Genomic DNA, 21,829 nt, shown 5'->3' with positions numbered 1-21,829 from the left:
GTTCTCCTCTTTTAGAACTCAATTAATTGTCAAGCAATTATATTGCAGTTCCAGTAACTGTATCGACCGGGTCCCGGTCGAAGAAACCGACAGCAGGCGTTTCAAGACAACAGTGAACTGTTATGTTTATTGCGCTGGGCATTTTATACCAGAGCGATGGAAAGGGCGTAGTGGAAATAGAGGGCAAGGAAAGGCACGTGTCGTTCCAGCGTGCCGAGATAGCTTGTGCTCGTTGAACTGATACGATACAGTAACTAGAGCACAAATGCGAAAACGAAACCGATTCTGTTCGCGCTCACAGAGTGCGGCACCAGGGGGCAGCGCGCGCTGCACGTCCGTTAGGAGTGGCAGACGGAGCTGCACATGTGTAGTCAGCCGGAATTTTTCGTGTCGTGTTGTAAAAGTTGTTAATTTGCCGTAAATATCTCTTGATTTGTACTCAAGAGTGAAGCAAGACTCCAAGGAAGAGAGATTGACGCATCGGGAGCGAAGAACAGAAACGATGGATGGTTACGCTGCTTGGGTCTCGGCACGTTCGAATTGGCAAAGTTCCGAATTTGTCGCTGTGTTTTGTACGCTTGTGCGCTCGTCATTTGCCGTCATCGCGCGGAGATATTTGCGCTGGATGTCTTTCACTTCGTGTACAAAACTCTGCACGCTGCGGCATCGAAGAAGTTGTCCTGTGTTTGGGTGCACGTATGCGCTTGGACACGGATATATCCTGCTTGCTCTCAACGGGTGTTCAACAGTCTACGCGCACTCGTAACTTGCTCATGAGGTAAGCCCATCTTAATCTTATTTGGTTTGCATAAGGTAGGTGTTAGTGATGTGTGGTAAGCCGGTGTCGCGAACAGAAATATTGTTTCAAAAGACCACTATGCAACGTCTTAGGGCAAAGCTGACGCATGAATGGGGAAAGGGATCACCCTATCTTTTCAGATCGATTCCAGTGGTAGCGCGATCGGCTCGATCGCAATTTCCGTGAGGTACTTCTAACCTTTTGCTCACTCGCGTTAAAAGCGTAGAATAAAACTGCGTTCAGTTGCGCACTGTATTGACGCTTGTATTGGCTTGAGAGCATACTGTATCCGATACAAGAACTTCTGTTAAAATACGGAAATAAACGTTCGAGGCAATAGCAGTCGTTCACTACCTGTGATCGTTACTTTCTTGCTTGGGTGCACGTTCTAATTGTGACCAGAAAAAAAAAAAAGTTCTTTCCTCTGGCTGCTCTGCTGTGTTTCCTCGGTGCAACTTTTTGCAGTGCAGCAAGACGTGTTGCTTCGAATGATGTCTGGGCAGTCAAGGTATTCGTGTCAGTAAGCAAGCAGTAAACGGGGTACCGGTGCGAAAAAAATTGGACATACAAGAGAAGTGAATGGTATCATCATTGACTCTTTTATTTTACGAATAATTCAGTTGTATTACTAAAGCGGAGAGTGGATATGCATGAAAGTCAGATTGTATTGATACTCAGCAAAAACAAGGTAACTTATCATTACTAATCAATCCTTTTCTTTTACTGAAAGGCAAGTTGCTGTTGTGCTGGAGCTGAGAAGAGGTCTGCTGCCTGCAATGGGTCCATCTCTCTCAAGTTATCGCAGTATTGTAGCTCTCAAAGTGAGTGGATTTTTTTTTCTCTTAGCTATTTGCCACCTGAATCATGACTGCCACCTGCCACCTGAATCAAGCTGTGTAGGTGATCACTGTTAGTGACATTGGAGGGCTGGTGGACAAGCACTCCTTTATGATTGCAACGCATATGACAGAGTGTAGCTGTGGCAGTATGCAAAGGTGTTAATCTATAAGCCAAATTAGGTTCTTTGAGGTAATATGTTAATATATTGATGACATTGGATTGTGGTCTAGCAGGCAAAAATGCTAAACAAGGAGAAGTAATTTTAATTTGCACTCGGTAAGATGTGCAAGCAATTCAGGCTGTTACACATGAAATGGGACATTTGTAGATGTCTTCTACAATGCTGCAGTCCTGAATAGCTTCAGAGTTTAGTGATACCACTATAATTTCTCTGTAAAGCATGCAGCTCAGTTTAGCATTGGGGGAGGCTTGCATCAACAGGCGTCTACTTACTTACTTAGTTAAATGGGGCTTAATGGCGCAAAAGCGGCTAAGGCTATGCTGCGCCAAACATGAGGTGTTTTAAAATCCAGTTAATGAAGGAAAAGGCTTTGTTAATAATCTATATTTTATGTAAAAATCCAGTGTCGTCTAGAAATTTACGAACATCACATAATGGGACTAGCAGATCATCACCTAAAATTAGAGCAGGGTGTAAAGGTATGTGTAGTTGATATAATTTGTGCAAAAGTGTTCGTCTGTGTTTCAGTCTGCGTACATGTGAGTAATATGTGCATAACTGTTTGTGGCTGTTGACATTTCTCGCATGTTGGTGTGTCTTCTTTCGTAAGTAAGTAATTGTGTGTGAGGTGTGTGTGCCCAATGCGTAGTCGGCGTAAAACTACATTGATGAACCGCTCCTGATGGTAGCATGACTTCCACTCGCCAACTATGGCTTTCGTGAGATGTAGTTTGTTGTCAGCACAATGATCCCATTCGCGTTGCCATTTCGCCGTTAAGGCTTTTCTAATCGCGCGGATGCTATCTTTGTATGGAAGTGTTGTGTTTGTTATCTCTTTGTTCGCTGCCATCGATGCATATCTATCGGCTGCTTCGTTACCCGGTATCCCAACATGACTTGGTACCCAGCAGAAGTGGATTGATCTCCCATATTTGTTAAGTGCGACCATGTTTAGTATGTCCCCTAACAGGGGTTCACACTCAGATTTTAGGTTTAGAGCCTTCAGTGTACTTAAGGAATCAGTGTAAATGACTGTGTTTTTGTGCTTGCCAGTGATAATCTTTTTCACTACAACCCATAAAGCGTAAACTTCAGCAGTGAAAACAAGGGCATGTTTTGGTAGACGAATACTTCTTTCCCAATTTTCTGTTACGGCCCCTACACCCATGTGTTGTTTTGTTTTGGACCCATCAATGTAGAATTGCGTGTGATTTTGATATTGGTCCTGAAGAGCACGGAATTCTTGTATAATGTGGTCGTGAGGAGTGTCCCTTTTCCTTAAATGTGTTAATGTCCAGTCGCACAACTGCGTGAAATCGTACCACGGGGCCAACCGTTCTGGTTTCTTGGCAACCTGGAGGACTTCGTGGGGAATTTCATAATCCCGACACTATTGCTCATACTGCAGTACAAGTGGCCTAAACATGTTTGGTTTATTTCTGTAGTGTAAGCGTGAGTTGCACTGTGTGACGATGTTGTAGCATATGTGTTGCGGCGATGACTTGAATTCTGAGTACGTAAGGAAATGTGAGGAATGCTCTGCGCTGCTGTAATGAGGGTTCGTTACATTCAACATATAACCTTTGAATAGGTGACGTCTACTTACTGTGAAGTTCAAATGAGGTGTTACTGTTAGGGTGACTATACATAATTTATGGTTTAATTCTAATCTTGTATGAGGCAGACATAGTTTACCCACTTCGTTAAACAATAGAGATGTAATATCTATGTATACAAGTATTACCCATTCATTTATGCCATTTGGACAATGGCAGAAATGCATGGGCAATACTTGTGTACATAGACATTACATCACTATTGTTTAACCAAGTGGTGCCCCTGCATGCTAAATTTTACAGGGCTATTATTAAGTAATGTCAACTTTTGTTGTAACATTAAGGCACCTTTTATATTATTACAGATTACCACCATTGTGTACCATCATAGTGTGATATTTACACTAAATGTATTTGACTTTGCTATAAAACCCTGCACAGTGGTGCATCATGAAATTTTTTTCTATAGTTTCTGGCCTCAGAATGCACTTCACGTTATATTCTTGTTTGCAACAAAACTATAACGCAGGTTTCTCTCCTTATATTTTGTTGCACTTCAAGCTGCGGCGAGCTAAACCACTGGGCAGCAATACTGGAATCGTTACTGCGTGTGGAGCTGTCTTCAAACACACACAAGGAATACATAATTGCTTTTTCAGCGCAAAACAGTGGACACAAGAAAGACGACAGAACAAGGCGCTACTCTCAACTGACATCACTTTATTGCGTCCCTCCTTTGTAGACAGCAGAATCTAGAAGAACATGCGCTGTGAACACCATGTGCAGGAACCACCAACATCTGATCACAAGAGCACACTCATAGGACAGAATCCAAAAAAAAAACATATTGAGCACTGTACAAGGTTAAAGAAAGCACACTAATGCACTGTGACCCCAATGACTGTATGAAGAAAGCTACCGATAACTCTCTGGCGATGGTATCACGGCTCTTTTTCAAAATCGTAGTATCACGAAACATTGCGAACATAAGCGATCCATACCAACAGGCACGGGTTCCCATTTGGCTTAACATTGTAAAATATGGAAGTGCAAAGCCATGTTTCGTGATACTATGATTTTGAAAAAGTGCTGTGATACCACCGCCCGAGAGTTATCGGAAGCTTTCTTCATACAGTCATTAGGGTCACAGTGCATTAGTGTGCCTTCTTTAACCTTGTGCGGTGCTCAATATGGTTTTTTGGATCCCGTCGCATGAGTGCGCTCTTGTGATCGGTTGTTGGTGGTCCCTGCACATGGTGCTCACTGCACATGTTCTTCTTGATTCTACTATCTATAAAGGAGTGACGCAATGAAGTGATGTCAGTTGAGAGTAGCGCCTTGTGCTGGTCGTCTTTCTTGTGTCCATTGTTTTGCGCTAAACAAAGTATTTATGGATTCGCACCAACTAGCCCGCCAATGCATTGTGTTGAACGCAAAGAAATGCTGCTTTGCCTTCTTTGACTGTGTTGCGGGCACTTCTGAAGTACTGTCTGTCCAATAACCTTGGTGGCATGGAAGTGCCGTCCACTTCTATGCGTTGCTTTCTGTTCCATTGTGGCATCACATCACATTATATTCATAATGTGTATGTACTTTTTCTAAGAGACCCATATTCCTATCCTTGTGTTATATTTGCTGTCGCATTATTTATGTGCAAATGACCAGTGCTCCAAGTTCCATTTTATCGCAAAGTAAACTACTGGTACCTAAACAGTTCTGTATATCAGAAAACCAAAGCCGAACTGCCGAACACTATCAAGCAGCAGCCTTAGTACAGTGTCAGGTAGTCAGATTTTATTGGTTATGCAGAGGCGCACAGTGTACCTCTGTATTACTTGCTGAACAATTAAGCTGTGTGAAAACTGAGTATTTATGTAGCTTCAACCACATGCTATTGGCCATTGTTCCTGCCCTCAGCAAATGTGGAAGATTATCATGGCATTTCTTTTTCTAACTCTTTTTCCTTATTACAGTGGGATTACTGCATGTGTAAGTAGGAAACGGATCACATAGGCAATCAAAAGCCAACAATGTGTAAACTTGGAACATTGATTGTACAGTTTGATGACCCAGAATAAGTAGAAATACACCATAAATGATTGACGATTAACTTTTACTTGACACAGGGCTAAAGCATACAGTAAGCATACTGTATGCTCATACGATGTCACATCAATTTAAATTTTAGTGTAGCTTTACAGTGTACGCTTCTATTGTTGCATTCTGTCAGAGGGATGGTAATGTTTCGCGTGTCTAGCAACTAGACTGTCTATATACAGTAGTAAAAATGTGCGAACTGTATTTTTTAATGATTTGATGGAATGTGTAGAACAATAAAGCCATACAATCAACGCACAGTGATGTGACTTTCTGTGCACATGTTGCAGGTTCAAAAAAGTATGGTGGAAGCTGTTGCCAAGGTTCCGACCAGAAAAGACAGCCAGTATAAAAGGGTCCACACCACTGATCTCTACTACAGGGCATGGACAGCACATCGAGCACCCTCGACTGAAGCCAACCTTGTCCCGGAAGTTGGTGCTTCACAACTTTGCGGCAGCACTTCGTTTGCACGGGTGTGTGGCATTTCTTCCCCTAACATGCCCGCCTGATGTGCCATAAACTACCCAAGCAGTGTTTCGAGGTGTCCAGAATTTTTCCATTGCAGTGTCTACAGTGTAGCTAACATAAATGGCGTGCAATGGAAACACTGGTAAATGAGAAAAAACTTGATGTAAGAGAACACTATCGTATACGGGTTCAGATTGTCATAAAAGCGCTTACCAGACATGTAGAGACCTCCTAAAATGTGAAAAACCACAAAGAAAAGTTTTTCGGCAGCAATATTATCTGATCGCACGCACTAGTTAGTCCACCATATAAATATGCCCTGCTTCCAGGACAAGCGCCTGCATGACACCGCATTTCCACTGGCTTCACCTGCATCCGGTGCGGTGTGCTGCATCCAGCAAAACATTAGAAATCACTGGTGCACAGTGTTTTCTGTCCCCTTTCTCGACACCTACTGAACACATGGTAAACTGTTTCCAAAGCAAAAAAACAGAGGGAAAGGGCTCTGAACACATTGCATTTTAAAGTGGCTGGTACTGGGTAACGCAAGTACTGTGGCATAGTATATTTGCACCAGGCAACCTGTGCGCCCAAAAAGGCTGCTGTTTACTTGCAAATGGACAACGTATTGTGAGCATGTTGAAGTTCTTTTTTTATTCTCATCTGGAGAAGAAGCCTTGGAAGCATGAAACACTTCACAAAACCAGCTTCAATATATTGTGTCTGCATCACAATTTCATGGCTGCATGAGTGAACCCTCTGGTTAACATGTAAGAGTGTTCATGATGTTTGCCATGCATTATCCACTTTATTTACAGGTCAACCCTATCTTGAGATTTAAGCTGATGTTGCGTTTAGAGAAATTATGGCCGAGAGCCAGCTTTTGAGAATACAGATTGAGCTCGACAGATTAAACACCAGAACAAGTCGTTGAGGATTTCAGATCAAGAATCTTCAAAGGCCAGTTCATTTAGTGGTGTTAATATTCTGCTCAAAGTTGTTGATTGTTACATTCGTATGGTGCCCAAGCATTGCGGTAACAACTTCACTTGGAGTACATAGCAAGGGTGTATTCGACGTAAGCTGCTGGCTTTTTTTCTGTTTTCAAAAACTGGTTTCTTGTTCAGTTCAAATTTTGCATTGTTTATTAGGTGTTGTGTTCTGTTTCCTTTTCCTGCAGCTTCCTAGTTAAACATCTGAATAGTGAACACAACTTGACTTTTTGCTTGATTTTCTAGATTACCACCCTCGATGCAAAACCATTTCACTTCAAAACTGCTTGTACCATCATCATCATCATCATCATCAGCCTGATTACGCCCACTGCAGGGCAAAGGCCTCTCCCATACTTCTCCAACTACCCCGGTCATGTACTAATTGTGGCCATGTTGACCCTCCAAACTTCCTAATCTCATCTGCCCACCTAACTTTCTGTCGCCCCCTGCTACGCTTCCCTTCCCTCGGAATCCAGTCCGTAACCCTTAATGACCATCGGTTATCTTCCCTCCTCATTACATGTCCTGCCCATGCCCATTTCTTTTTCTTGATTTCAACTAAGATGTCATTAACGCGCGTTTGTTCCCTCACCCAATCTGCTATTTTCTTATCCCTTAACGTTACACCTATCATTTTTCTTTCCATAGCTCGTTGCGTCGTCCTCAATTTAAGTAGAACCCTTTTCGTAAGCCTCCAGGTTTCTGCCCCGTACGTGAGTACTGGTAAGACACAGCTGTTATACACTTTTCTCTTGAGGGATAATGGCAACCTGCTGTTCATGATCTGCGAATGCCTGCCAAACGCACCCCAGCCCATTCTTATTCTTCTGATTATTTCACTCTCATGATCTGGATCAGCAGTCACTACCTGTCCTAAGTAGATGTATTCTCTTACCACTTCCAGTGCCTCGCTACCTATCGTAAACTGCTGTTCCCTTCCGAGACTGTTAAACATTACTTTAGTTTTCTGCAGATTCATTTTTAGTCCCACCCTTCTGCTCTGCCTCTCCAGATCAGTGAGCATGCATTGCAGTTGGTCCCCTGAGTTACTAAGCAAGGCAATATCATCAGCGAAGCGCAAGTTACTAAGGTATTCTCCATTTACTCTTATCCCCAATTCTTCCCTACTTGTACCATACTGAAAGAATAACTTGAAGCAGCCATAGCCACCAATAACGCGCAAGAGATGATTATGAAAATTTTAATATTGTTTTTTGATCTACAGGGTGTCTTAACTATCGTGCACCAAGATTTAGAAATATGTAAATGCGATGTAACTAGACAAAATGAAGGTAATGTTGTTTGCCGTCGCTTTGAGATACTCTGATTATATTTTGCATTCTGCCTAATTACATAATTCTTAATTAGTTAATAAATATATCAAATAATTAAATGAAATGTGTCAATGAAAAGTTGTAGAGCAATATGAAAGCCTCCTTATACACTTTTTTGTTACTGTTACTCATTGTGTGCTACATAAGTGTTTTTCCAAGGAATAAACCTGCGAATACACATAAAGTGTCTTGAGTGGCCAGTCATGTGTCAGTTTTGTGGTGCAAAGCCACGAATACACCTTAAATGGGTTCTTTTAAGAAAAATACTTGGCTCAGAAAATTATCCTTCTTTATGCAGCCTGTGGAGACAAGGTTTCTTAGACATGGCCATGGCCCTCAAGGAAGATGCCAAGGCCACAGGCAGTTCCTCCAGTGACCGTGAAAAGGTCCCCTGGGGCACAAGTCTAATTTGGCACCCCTACCTTTCTCCTGCAGCTTTTCTGTCTACTTAGCTAACCAGGTGGGTCAATGATGGCAAAGGGAAAAAAGAATCAACAGCTTCAAACGTAGAACTTGCTCAAGCTCAACGCATTTTTGGTGTGAAGTTTTTCCCTTATCATTTATAAAAAAAATGGGTAATAAGTATATGATATGGTCTTCATACGGACACCTCTTTCCCACAGAGAATTAGCAGTAAAAGAAGCAGCTTATGAAGGCTTGAATATTAGCTAGGATGATGTGGCATAGATAGGATAATGATTATGAATGTTTCTGGTAAAGGTAGTGGTAGTAGAGTGAATAATCAGTTTATATATAGATTAAAAGACATTTCGTTCCAATGCCAGAATTTTAAATCATCCCAAATAATTCTTGCGTTTGATAGTCTATGCGCATTGAGTGACAGTGCTTCTTGATGCTTGCTTCTTGCTGACATCATTCTTATGCTGCATAATTCACCTGTTTAAATTTCCTATTTCTCCTTTTCAAGCAAATTTACATTCATCATAACATACCTTGTATGTTATGATGAATGTAAAGTGATAAGTGATGAATGGAATGTGATGAATGTAAATGTGATAAATGTGAAATGTAATCTCATCAGCAAGTTCCAGAAACTTGCTGATGAGATTAGGGGGCCGCGTGCACCCCAGGCTTAGATATGCATTCAAGAGCCTAATATCTTGCAAATCTTAGAAATACTCCTGCTAAGCAAGTTCTTGGTGTCATACAAGGTTATTTGCGAATACGAATTTGCCTAAATTTAGAAAACAGTCAATCTAAAACATGTCAAGCAATATCGCTGACAGTACACACACATTCCAACGGAACTAAATACAAATAAATATAGCACCAAATGCAGAATCATTGGCATGATGCCATCCTTTCAGTGGAATAAAATCTGTCCTGCATTGTAAATCTGGAATCCTTTATAATCCAGACTACTAAATGCCTCATCAGGGTTGTGTCGTAAAATATGCGTGTATTTATTCCTCGTTTCTTTACTTTAAGACCCGATAATGCTTAAACAGCAGTGAAAGAACTGAGATCACGGTACTTAATACTTTATATTGCTCCAGAAATCCGTTTTTCTGCCGATCGCAGCACTTGACACTACCAATTTTTGACAGAAAATGTGAGACAGAAGGCACATACCACTTAAGGTGGTGCTATTCACTTTGATTGTTTGGGAACAAAACTCATAATGTACATGTATGTTATGGCCCTACGTGTCATTGCCTTTGAACAACAAAAAGGTAGGGGGTTTGCGTTTTGCAAAACTGCATGGAGGTTTTTACTGTGTGCAATTAAAATTACAAACCTTCACAGCTGATACTAAATGCATTCTCCACTGCTTTAGGTTATACAGGTGCACTACTTTACACAGAACACACTCTTTTACCTCATCACTGCCCACACTCTTAGGCAAAGTTACACCCTTTGGAGTGCCCCTTCTGCCACACAACGATAATCGTCATCTGCCTTGTTGCGTTTCCTTTCATTAACGCTGCGAGCCCTGTACTTTCCAGTAACGAACGGCATGCGCGTTATCAGCATGATAGCATTCCGGAAAGGAAAGTAGCGGCCGTGGCGTTTTAAAGAAAGGAAACACATCAAGGCAGATAATGATTATTGTTGTGTGGCAGAAGGGGCATTCCAAAGGGTGTAACTGCCTAAGAGGGCAGGTGGTGATTCAGATTCTTCAGAGGTGTTTCATTGTATGGGATGGCACATCGCTCTTCACTTATTTGCAGAATATTGCATTCCAATTGTGTCATATGAGATGAATCCATTAGAGAGCTTTAACTTGCCCTAAATTTATTACAGCTCTTTACTGGTAAACTGGCAGCAGCTTGCAGTGCTTGTGGAAAAACAATTGTAACTGCCATATTATATGTAACTGCTAGTGCACAGGCATCGGCAGCACTAATGGTTAGGGTACACTTGTTTCTTCTGTTCTGGGGTATGCATCCTCCACGAGAAAGTAGTTTTTTTCGTCTTCCTCTTCTACCACATTGGAATGTGAAATGGGGTGTAATTTGTAGGGTATACTCTTGCATAAACTTCATGAGCATTTATTCTTGTCTGTGCCACAGATCATTGTTGCTATCACTATAAAAGCAGTTTACAGCACCCGTAGGGAACAATCTGAATCTTTAACGAACAGTAAGGATAATGAATAATTGAATAAGTTTTAGTAATTTTCAACAAATTTAGTACTCTTTGCTTTCCACTGTGGTGTTTTTCAAACTGTAATGTTGGCACAAGGTTTGTCTGCAGGATGTCATTTTGTGTGAATGAGCACTTGTGCGCATAACACCTCAGCGTCAACATTCTGCTGCACAGAATGTCATTAGCTTTCGTATGCATTGGTCACTATCGGCTGCTCCTTTGTTAGTTGGAATGTAGCATTTATGTAAAGCACATTTGATGTTCTAACAAAAAGCATTGTGCCCTCTTCTAATTCTCCTACTTGATGCCTAGTGCTATAATAGCATGGTTGACACCATGAGAGACAGTGTGGTGTATAATTGTGTCTGGTGGGGTGGGGGGTGTACATTAACTTAAGCAACTTTTCTAGACGACTTGAATCAATATTGTGGAATGCTGGTTTTTTTTTTTTTTCAATCACTGTTACCAAGTTTCACTTTGCTTGTGGCAACAAGTTTAATGTAGTTCGCTAGCACTCCTGCCAACACATATAATGTGCAGGCATCTGTGTTGAAAAAAAGACCAGCTAATGGTTTGCGAGGAGCTAAGGTCCATTTAGACCATTAAATTTTGAGCTTACACCGGTGGAAATAACTGGTGAATGAAAGCACACCCAGGAGAACTGACCATAATATTTTCTTTCAATATAATAATGATGAAGCTTTGAACTGCATATGAACTGACTTGTTTAAAAAATGACCCATTTCCTTGTTCAAGTAAGACAAAGGTTCCACAGGAAGACAGAAACTTGAAGCCGTCAACAGCAGCATGAATATAACCAGCGCTCGACGTTTTGCAATCTTGCACCTGGTTATCATATTGTCCATCCCATTTTTTTCCACAGGCTGTTCTTTACTGTTTTATGGTCATACCCAGTTTAATTTTAATGTCCCTATTTTTTAATATTTCGTTAATATATCTTCATCGGCTTTTAACAAGATATATATTCTAATGTGCCTTCATTTACCATTTACAGTGATCTTAACCAGATGCATCTTGATACAAAATTTATTTTCCTTAATTCTTCGTTTTCCTTTTCCAAAAGTGCAAACTGTTTATCTTGATATCTATTTTGTCTTCTCGGAAGATTAGGTCTACTGGATTAATGACTGCTTACATGTGTACATCATTTTCTGTTTTGGTCACCCCTACTCTTTGCAAGAACTGACAGTAGTGCTCATACCCGCTCCATCACAATCACCACTGCTAAGCACACCCTTCCTTCCTTTATTTTAACACTTTGGCTTCTCTTGACCTATTATATGCACCAGTTTCTTCTCCCCCAATGAGGCTAGGGGCCACTGAGCTATGCACAATCCAAAACAACACAGCCAAGGAAAACATTTGCTACCCTAATGACAAGCACCTATGTCGAAATGTTGGCTATAGCAACATCCCTTGTTCCAACAATGTTGGTCTACTTACATGTTTTTCTAACACCGAAGTTACTGCTTTGTCGTGTTCTGTGATTATACTTTTTTGCCGCTTTCTTTAGGATGGATATTCACGAATACTATTTGTTTCTCCTAACAGCAGCAAGTTTATCCTTGCAAGCATTTTGGGTCAAGAACAACTTTCACCAGGAAGAAGTGCAAGACGAGTGATTGAAGAAAATAAAGTTGCTTCTGTGATCTAAGAACTTGAGGATTGAAATGTTGCACCTTTGTGTACATATACTATGCAGTGCTTTCATATCACAAAGTGCAAACTGTTTTATCTCTGCAGCCATGTCAGTGTGTTGGCAAGACAATTTTCTCAATGGTGACCTGCTACTTTGTCTATGAGCTGCCTTCATGACATTTGCATTAAAGGCGATGTACTATCGTGGACAAAAGTACCCTGGAAGTGCGAGCGTTGACCAAATTGCATTTCTGTTCAAGACCGCTGAAAACAGTGGGTCACGTATGCACATTCCGAACGCAGATGGTAGCACGACTGATCCCAGCAAATAGTGCACCATAAAATTCGGTCGACTCTCACACGTCCTGAGCAATTTTGTCCCCAATGGCACATTCTTTGAACAATGGATATGCTCTGCAAGATGAAATACGGGAAGCACCTGTACTTTAACGGATATAGTACAGATTTAGCATGCGGAGTCTTTCGTTTTCTGAATACGGCAAGCACCTGTATTTTAACGGTTATAGTACAAATTCAGCATACAGTGTGTTCCGTTTTCTGAATACGAGAAGCACCGTACTTTAACGGTTATAGTACAGATTCAGAATACAGAGTCTTCCGTTTTCTAGATACAGAAGCACTCGTATCTTGTATTACGGTCTCTTTTTTACAGTTGTCCGTTCTACGGAAATGACCGTTCTTAATTTACGGAAGAGTGTTCGGTCACAAATTACCAGCAAATTTTCTGTAAAGTAAGGAAAATTTTTTTTCAGTGTTAGTTTAAAAGGTAATTGCACATTTCACTTACTTTAACGCGTTGAATTTCTTTTGTTTATGCTGGCTGTAACGTATCGCAGTATAATAAGAAACTACTTCGCCAAAAACATCATTTTCTTGCTTCTCTCTATCTTTATTCCTCCTGTAGAACACATGCAGCATCGCGAAAACAGGCAAACTCCTTGTTTCTACAATAGCAGATAACACAATAAACAAAGACAAATCGATATTGTGCAGTGAAGTCAGCAGGTTGTACCCGTTCCTGTGAATGATAGCTTATATTCAAGTGCGGATGCTTCTTGCGTGTCCGCAGCTAATAAAATGCGCAGGCGCATCAAGAGGCATAGGCCGTGCCCAACAATATGGAGAGGATGTTTCTAATGAGCGTGCAATGAGATGTACCACTGCATGAAATCGTATAGCCATGTGCCGTCATTACTGTCTCTGTGGAATAAGTATCATGTAACTGGCAAGATATACAAAGACAGCATTACATTTGTGTATTTGAATCGTTATTTTTCTACATTGTGAGCATCAACCACTTAATGTTTTATTCCATGGTGGGATTAATTGGCCTGCGTGTGCAAACACCCCAAAATTCTACTCAGCCTAGGCCACCCAGACTCAGACAAGGTTGGTCGAGCAACCTTGTCAGAATTCACACATATTCTGCTCATCCGAGCTTGCTCCGACTCTTATTCACCGAAGTTCTGCTCAGTGGAGCTTGCTTAGAATCATATCCGCCAAAATTCTACGCAGCCAAGCTCGATCTTTCTCATATTTACCAAAACTCTACTTAGCCAGGCTCACACGAACTCCGCCTCATTGGTCGGTCGAAGTGTTACTTAGCTGACTTTTGGGTGAGTTCGCCAAGCTATGTCATGTATGCATTACATGACATTAAAGTTGGGACCGGTGCGGTGCATAAGCAAACATTGCGTAGCATATGTTTTGCTGGTGCTGGCTATCTTGGCCATTACTGAGTGGCCACATTTTGTACATTTCAACATAAAGTTAAATAAAATCAGTGTGATACAGTATATTAAAAAAATCACATCACTGGAAGTACAACTGACAACATCATACAAAAACATCCTGATAATATGATAGACTTGATAAAGAGGGAATCCCATTTTCGCCGAGTTGACCACCATCTATTGCCAAAATAAACATAGGCAAATACTGCAATGAGACCGAGGATGCTCATGCCACCCGCCATGTCTATGGAAAATAGCAGAAACGTGCATGGGGCCTATCTGTTGACTCAATGGGGCAGCTAGGCATGCCGTCGCGTTTCATAACCGGCCACTCAACCACTCAAGTGTACTCACTCTGTACTTTAACTAGGCCCACTTTTTATTGTCGATAGCTTAGACAGTTATTGCGTTGTCCTCAAAAATTTCACAATGTTCGAATTCTGAAACTTGCTAAGGTAAGCAGTACTATTTCATTATTTTTCATGAAAAAAGCTAATGTAGAAGCGTAGAGATATTGTCAATGCAGTCAAATCACGCAGGCAATTCACGCAGGCATACAAGCTGACTAATACAGTCTGTTCGAATATATCTGATTAGATTGTATGTTGACGCTTTCCTAAGGCTTTCTTTTGTCGAAGAGTTTGGTTGGAAGTGGCTTCTATTAGCATGATCTAATATTGGTCTAACACAGGTTCAGTACTAGCCTAATAAATTGAGATACTTGTCATAATTTCCAGTAAAGGGACCATAACATCTATTCCAACTGCATAGGGTTTTGGTAAAGTTCGCTTTTAAGCACCCACTCTCCGATAATCTGCTGAAGCAGGTACCCAGTTGAAAAACACAACAGGAAATTTCAGTCTGTCGTATTTTGGGACGTTGTTTCTGTAGTTCTGATGTCTGTAGTACTGTAGTACTGTTCTCTGTAGCGTGACGTCTTGTAGTAGAGAGTTCCGTAGTTCTTGATCAATATTTAATTAAAAATTGACAGAGACCTACTTAAGGCTGTGTAAATTTGTTAGTACAAAAAAGGAAAATATAAAAAAAAATAAAAAAACGCCCCCGCCGAGGATTTGAACTAGCGACCTCACGATTCCGAACCCGGCTTCTTACCACTGCACCACTCCGAACTTTTTGTTTTTTTTGTTACCGACATGACAACATACAAAACAAGACATTTTAACAATACACAACAGTCACGACAAAATCTCTGCCATTGGTTGGCGGTCACAGGGCTAAAAGCGCTTGAAATTCGCTAGCTCAGTCATCACACTGAGCCATGTTGGTTCTTCTTTTTGCAAATTATACATTTCCTTAATATGACAAATGCTTTCAGTGCAGTATTCTCTAACAGGCCGGGCGTTTACTTCGGCATGTCTCACGGCCATTCTAGTTTTCCATAAACTATGTAAGGACACCAGCATGAACATGTCATAGGGTACTTTGTCTTCATTTAGGGTAGGCAGGAAGCGAATCCCATATGGTGTAATCGGCAAGTCCTTCTTTAGTGTTCTGTGTAAGATGTCCCAATGAAACACCACGTCCCAGCAGTCGAGAAAAATGTGTTCTACTGTTTCGGGTTTCCGTCATAGTAAACAGTTGACGCTCCAAGGCACGGAAAGTCCTTTTTCATCTAGCCATGGTTTCACAGGTAAAGTATTGGTGTGGAGCTGGAAAAAGAAGGACTTTACCGACGAGCGTACTGGCATTCGTTTTACTCTTTTTAGTACGTCCCTTTCAGGTCCAATGCAGAACATCGAGCGATACAATGGCACCGGCAACATTGTGCCTTATATAAGCGCTTTCGTGGTACCCTATTAAGTATTCCATGGAAAACCCAACCTTTAACAGCTCAAAAGCCAAGACTACCTCTTTTAGAAAACCACACGCTCTTCCTTGAATGCACCGATGTGATGATACAGTGAACTCAGGTATAGCTTCGCTCAGCCTTGTTTGAAACATAGTTTAAAAAATGGGCCATTTTGGTCCCGTAAGTAAACAAACCTCGACACAATCTGCATAATGAAAAAATATGCCAGACCTAATCCTCCATTTTTAACCGAACGAAAGAGATTAGTGCGACTGGTACGCTCCCAGTCGCACTAATCTCTTTCGTTCAACATGTCTTTCGAGTGTACATTTTGGCCGTGTCAATAGTACGATGCGCTGATGTTTATATTTCCATTTTAAGAGCGAAGTTCCGCTATTACTCCACCGCGTCAACTGCCGCACCTCTAGAAGAGAAAAAGTGTTGTTGCCATCGACAGGTACATCGTGGAGTGCTAGAACGTCAATTTTGATGTGCGATATCCATATTAAATAAGAAATTCAGAAGTAGACAACGGTGACTGTTAGGTTTGTTACTGCTAATTTCGACAGTTCCCGCTCATTCTTTACACTTTCGAGCACGCATATAATTCATGTGTTCAGTGAAAAACAGCTACATGAACATTCGTGGATGAGTGTTTTTTCTGACAGGATACTGGCTTCTCACGGCAGCGCTGTACCAGAATAATGAGACCAGAGCGAGACAGCTTTTCACGCAACTTTAAGGAACAACCCAATACTTCCTTTTCGCTTCGCAAAAGCTTATGCAATATTTCTGGGAAATTAACTAATGTGTCATTGTTACGGCACATGTAAGTCTACAGGCCTGTGTGCCACATCTTACCAAATAAAGTAAAACGTATACGCAGCCTCCCGCAGATGGTATGATTTTGATGAGGCCGGTATGGCGCTTCTAGTACCTCGTCTTAAGGCACAATTATAACAATTGGCCACGTCGACTTTAATACCGGTGTCGGTGCTATCAGCATTGCCGGCTTCAGAGAAGCACGATTGAATACAGTGCAAGAGAAAAGTACATTGTACACCACCTATGCGAAACTGACAAACAATTTTAAAGCGTCGCGACGGAAAGCTCTTCTGTCGAGGCGTAAGAACTTATGCCGCTGCGACAGAAAGTAGCAAATTTTTGTGTAGTCCCGACAGAGAGTTCCTGTTGCGACGTCAGAATCGCTGTTGCGATAAAAAGTTGTTGCGACTTCATACACTCTTGTGGTCGCGACAGAACGTTTCTGTTGCGTCTACAGAACTCTTGGCCGTCGCGACCGAGTGCTTCTATTGCGACGTCGGAATTGCTGTCGTAACGTCAAAGTCGCAGTCACGATAGAAAGCTGTTGTGACTACAGAATTCTTGTCACAACAGGACGTTTCTGTTGCGATCAATCAATGAGATTGGCCGAGAGTTACGATTGCGTTCCTACATTACGCTTGCCACTACGGACCCAAAATTCTAATGCTCTAATTTTTTTATTAAACAGACAAATTACACCTAATAAACTATTGAATGTTTGCAATGGTGCTATTCCGCCGCGCTGCATACTGCAGCATATTGATTTAAGCTTCTTGATACGGATTCACCAAGAAACAGCGCGAGACACAGGACGAGAAAGAAGACAACGCCCATCTGTTAGAATGCCCTGTTGCTGTGATGTTACATACACAAGTCCCTGCAGCTCCTAAAAAATTGTGGTGCTGGCTTTTACGCCTTCTGAACCTTTCAAAGGCCGTGAAGAAAAACTATATGCATCACTGGCTCACACCACCGTAAGCATTCATGCTACCGTAAGCAAGCAAAAATGCAATGGCTCATAAAGCCGTTAGGCAGAGGCTACAAGCACTCAGCAAAGTGAAGCGAAGAGGGCTTATATTCTTTCTAATCACGAATACAACATACTGAAAAGCATGTCGAAAACTGCCATCATCAAAGGTTCATAAACCCCCTGATCAATGTTTAATACCCCCGTAAGTAGCAAAAAAATACGATGACTCATAGTACCGTAAGGTTCGTGGCTACTCACTTCGCGTGAATTAGCTGCAATGACAGTACTCCTCTAGTCGTTGTTGGTGATATCGATGTGGATGTGTGGGTACCGCAAAGGAAGCGGTTTACGCTTTCCGTGGTGCAGACATATATCTTGCGGTGCCACATCAATCCGGCCCAACCTGCTACTCAGCGGCGTACGTGCATCGATTTGACATTATCAAAGAATGTGATTGCAGTTGCGAGTGAAATAATGACCCCTGATAAAAACAATAAATGAGTGCGCGTGCCTTTCGTCATAATGACCACCCATCAAGACAATAAATGAGTTCTTGCCTTGTTCAAAATTCTGTGTCACCTCCATGTCGTGTGCTAAACAGCTTCGCTCGTCAACCACCTTCACAGAGTAGAATGACTCATGATTTATTTTTAATTTCAAAGCATGCGTATTATTCGCTCATATTATAGACTGGTCAATAATATTGTAACGCACAGGTTTTTCCCTTGCTAAGAAATTTTGTAATATGCGCCACGTGCTTTTGAAGTGCAATGACGAAAGCGTGTGCGCCACAATATTAACGGCCAGCTTATAATAGGAGCCAATATAATGTGCCCTTTGCAATTTTAAAACGCTTCGACGTTTGAATTTATTTTGGTGTGCGCAACAGTGGTTCCTCAAGTTGAATGCGGGGAGTCAAAGCGGACGTAAACAGCTAATCGCAGCTGGTCGTTCAGCGCTTTGTGTTAACTCGTATGCGTTTAATGTCCGTGTCGTTCTGCGCGCGCTATACAACAAATTGCAAGATGACCTATCAACAAGCCCGTATAGCTACCCTCAACGCATATGCAGTATTCGAAATGCCGCTGCAACAAAGTGGCCGTGACAGCACAACAAGATCCTCGCTCTTCCCGCGCTCAGCGGCAATTGCTGGAGAAATGTGTGTCTATTTATCGTGATTGCGCGTAAGTGGTGCCTGTACCTAGTCCTATTCTTGCACCAAATGTAGCTGCAAGCACCAATCTGAAAGTTCACGTCTGCCCCTGAAGGAAGCCCCAATAGATCAGTGAGCGATTACTGAACATGGTGTTGTGAACTTCAACTTTAGCGCTAGCCTCATTAGTCTATCGCGGTGTGTGTGCTGTGAATACTTATGGAAGTCTTCACTCTAAAAAAAAAAGAGAATCAAAAGATGGTCACGACTACCTCGACTCTCTTTTTTCAGTCACTGACTACCTTTTTTTCCAAGGGTAGGCACAAAACGAAGTCAGGAATGACGCATGAAATGGAGGACTCCCATGCTGCTTGAAGGGAGTCAGTGAAAGACACATATGATGTTAGAGGTTGCAGCGAATGTGGATTGGTTGCTTCACTCAATCAAATACCTGATTGACTATACCAAAGAAAACAGCCTAATATGTAACTACCCGAGTTCAAGTCTATAGCCGCAAAAAGTAAAATGCTTTTCATGCAGTGCTGTATTACTGCATAATCAGCATAGCAAGAAAGGCAAATTGTTTTTTTAATTATTCAGTAAGAAATAATTGAAGCAGGATGGTACAACGCCAAACTCCAAAAGTAATAACACTGGTTTGTATATTTATGCAACACACTGTACATCAATATGTATTATCTATATAAAGGTACCTTAGGGGGGGGATGAGTGCAGGAATATTGATTGACCATGCAGCGAATGAAAAAGAAACAGGAAAACAAATATAACACGAATATACACACAATGTCAACATAACACTAACTGTGAAGTACACCATGCAGAGTTCATAACATAAAGCTAAGCAACTATTACTGTTTAATGAAACAACACTAATTCACATCTGGCTACCACTTCACCTGCCAGATACACGCAAAGGCAATAATTTCCTCTAAAACGGCAGGGCGAGACACTCAAGTGCAGTAATCCTCCTCGGTAAAACGGAAGGGCGTTGGTGCACAGATCGACAGCGTCCGCGGTGGAAATGTGACAGCCACCAGACTGGAAATGAAATCGCGTACGCGGCATGGGCACCACGCACAAAATGGTGCTGATGTACCGCGCCATTGCTACGGTGTGACATCAGAGTGTCGCCGGTGGCGTTTCAGCCAATAGCGTTCAACGTCGGTTACTAGGCGCTGTGCCTTCTAGTTCTTCAATATGTGCCACTGGGGGAGTGTAGGGGGGGGGGGGGGGTGGCGCGTTCTACTACTGGCAACCCTCGCGGCCGCGGGCGCACGCAGGCGGGCGTATCTTGAAATCCAGTTGCAAGGGGACACAGTCCGACCGCGAGTTTCCGCGGTCATCGAGTGAGATCGGTTTATGTTTTCGTTGTGCGCGCATGACACCATTCTTGCTAATTTAGTAAGTTTGAGAACGTTTGCAAGTTTGTACGGCCGATCAAACTACTACTCTTGCTTCGTATACCTTCCCTCCAACTTGCTATCACAGTCGATGATTGGCTTTTTGGGGGAAACTGGCGACAAGTTTTTCTTTTGTGGCTGCCTGAGACACTACCATATCGCCATTGGTGCTGGAATCACCAGCTCTGCACGATGAATGACAAAATAATAAGTTGACCTGTGGTTGTACAAGCCTCGGTCACATATATGTGTTTCCTTACAAGTTCGCTCTTCATTACTACCCTGCATTTTTTTGCGCGTTTCCACGGTGTAGCTTTGCAGTAAGAAGATACATTACCAGCTAGGCCACTTCATCTAATTTTTTTTTACGCTTAGGGTTTTCGCATTGCAGAAGGCAGGGGCCTAGAAAGACACGGTAGAAAACTTCTGAGAAGTTAGCAAGGTATATATCCTAGATGGCCAATACTTCCGCTCCAGCTAGACTTGATACACCAGTGTTTAAATAACTCCAATCTGGCACACTTCAAGCAGATGAATCAATATAAAACACGTACAGCTGTTTTTCTTGAAGCTAGAATTATTTGGCATTGAGCAGAAACTTGGTACCTGGTTCGTAAAATTGTGGAAATAGTTGCAAACGTCCGAAATAACTCCATAAAGCCCGGAAGGCTTTCTACATCAAACAATATTAGGACAACTTGGTCATCTTTGTTTGTCGCCTTGTAGATTATAGCCGTACTAAATCAATGGTACCAATTGAAATAATAGTTCTTCTAAGTAATATCTTTATTGGTTTGCTGAGCTCTCCACTACTGAAAGATTTCTTTAGCGTGCCCCAAAAAACACATGAATGGGTTGAGCCCCACGTTGCCTAGGTGAAATCCGCTGTTCGAGGTATCAATGTCAGCGTAACAAAATTGATACGTTGGGATTTGTAGGGATTAGACTCATGGTGGTATGCCTCCGTAATTTTCCTGCGCTTACACCGCACTGGGTCTCCTGGTTCAGTGCAAACGGCCTCTGTAAAGCTCTCTCGCTGAGGCCACTTCTTTCTATCACTCTCATCACCCGCAAAACGTTATTACAAGCTTAAGCAGTAGTGGACTGAGGGTTCAGAGTAAATGCAGACTCCACGCATAAGTGGAACTTACAGGAAGAGCGCACCGACGGGAGTAATCTAGAGTTGGTTTAATTAATTTTCGCAATCCGTTTTTCGTTTCTTCCGGAGGCTTATTCTGAGCATGATAAACACAAAAAAAAATTGTTAGATGACCGCAATGAGCTGCCCTACGCTGGAGCAGGCGCAGGAGGGCGACATTCATTTCCTTCAAGGGGATAAGTGTAATCGCAGGCC

At 41.9% G+C, this 21,829-nt stretch overlaps 1 long non-coding RNA gene across 2 annotated transcripts; it reads left to right on the top strand.

Moving 5' to 3' along the window:
• Positions 1 to 338: 338 nt before the first annotated feature.
• Positions 339 to 12,561, top strand: LOC140219412 (uncharacterized). 2 transcript variants are annotated; one of them, XR_011895666.1, is made up of 5 exons: positions 339 to 778; positions 1,530 to 1,620; positions 5,764 to 5,949; positions 8,572 to 8,733; positions 12,459 to 12,561. It is a non-coding gene; the product is annotated as an uncharacterized lncRNA (long non-coding RNA). The 2 variants fall into 2 exon arrangements; XR_011895665.1 differs by having other exon boundaries at positions 12,456 to 12,561.
• The last annotated feature ends 9,268 nt before the right edge of the window (positions 12,562 to 21,829 follow it).

The sequence above is a fragment of the Dermacentor andersoni genome, chromosome 7, assembly GCF_023375885.2.
Source record: "Dermacentor andersoni chromosome 7, qqDerAnde1_hic_scaffold, whole genome shotgun sequence".
Taxonomy (NCBI): domain Eukaryota; kingdom Metazoa; phylum Arthropoda; class Arachnida; order Ixodida; family Ixodidae; genus Dermacentor; species Dermacentor andersoni.
This window is presented reverse-complemented; position numbering and strand designations above follow the sequence as displayed.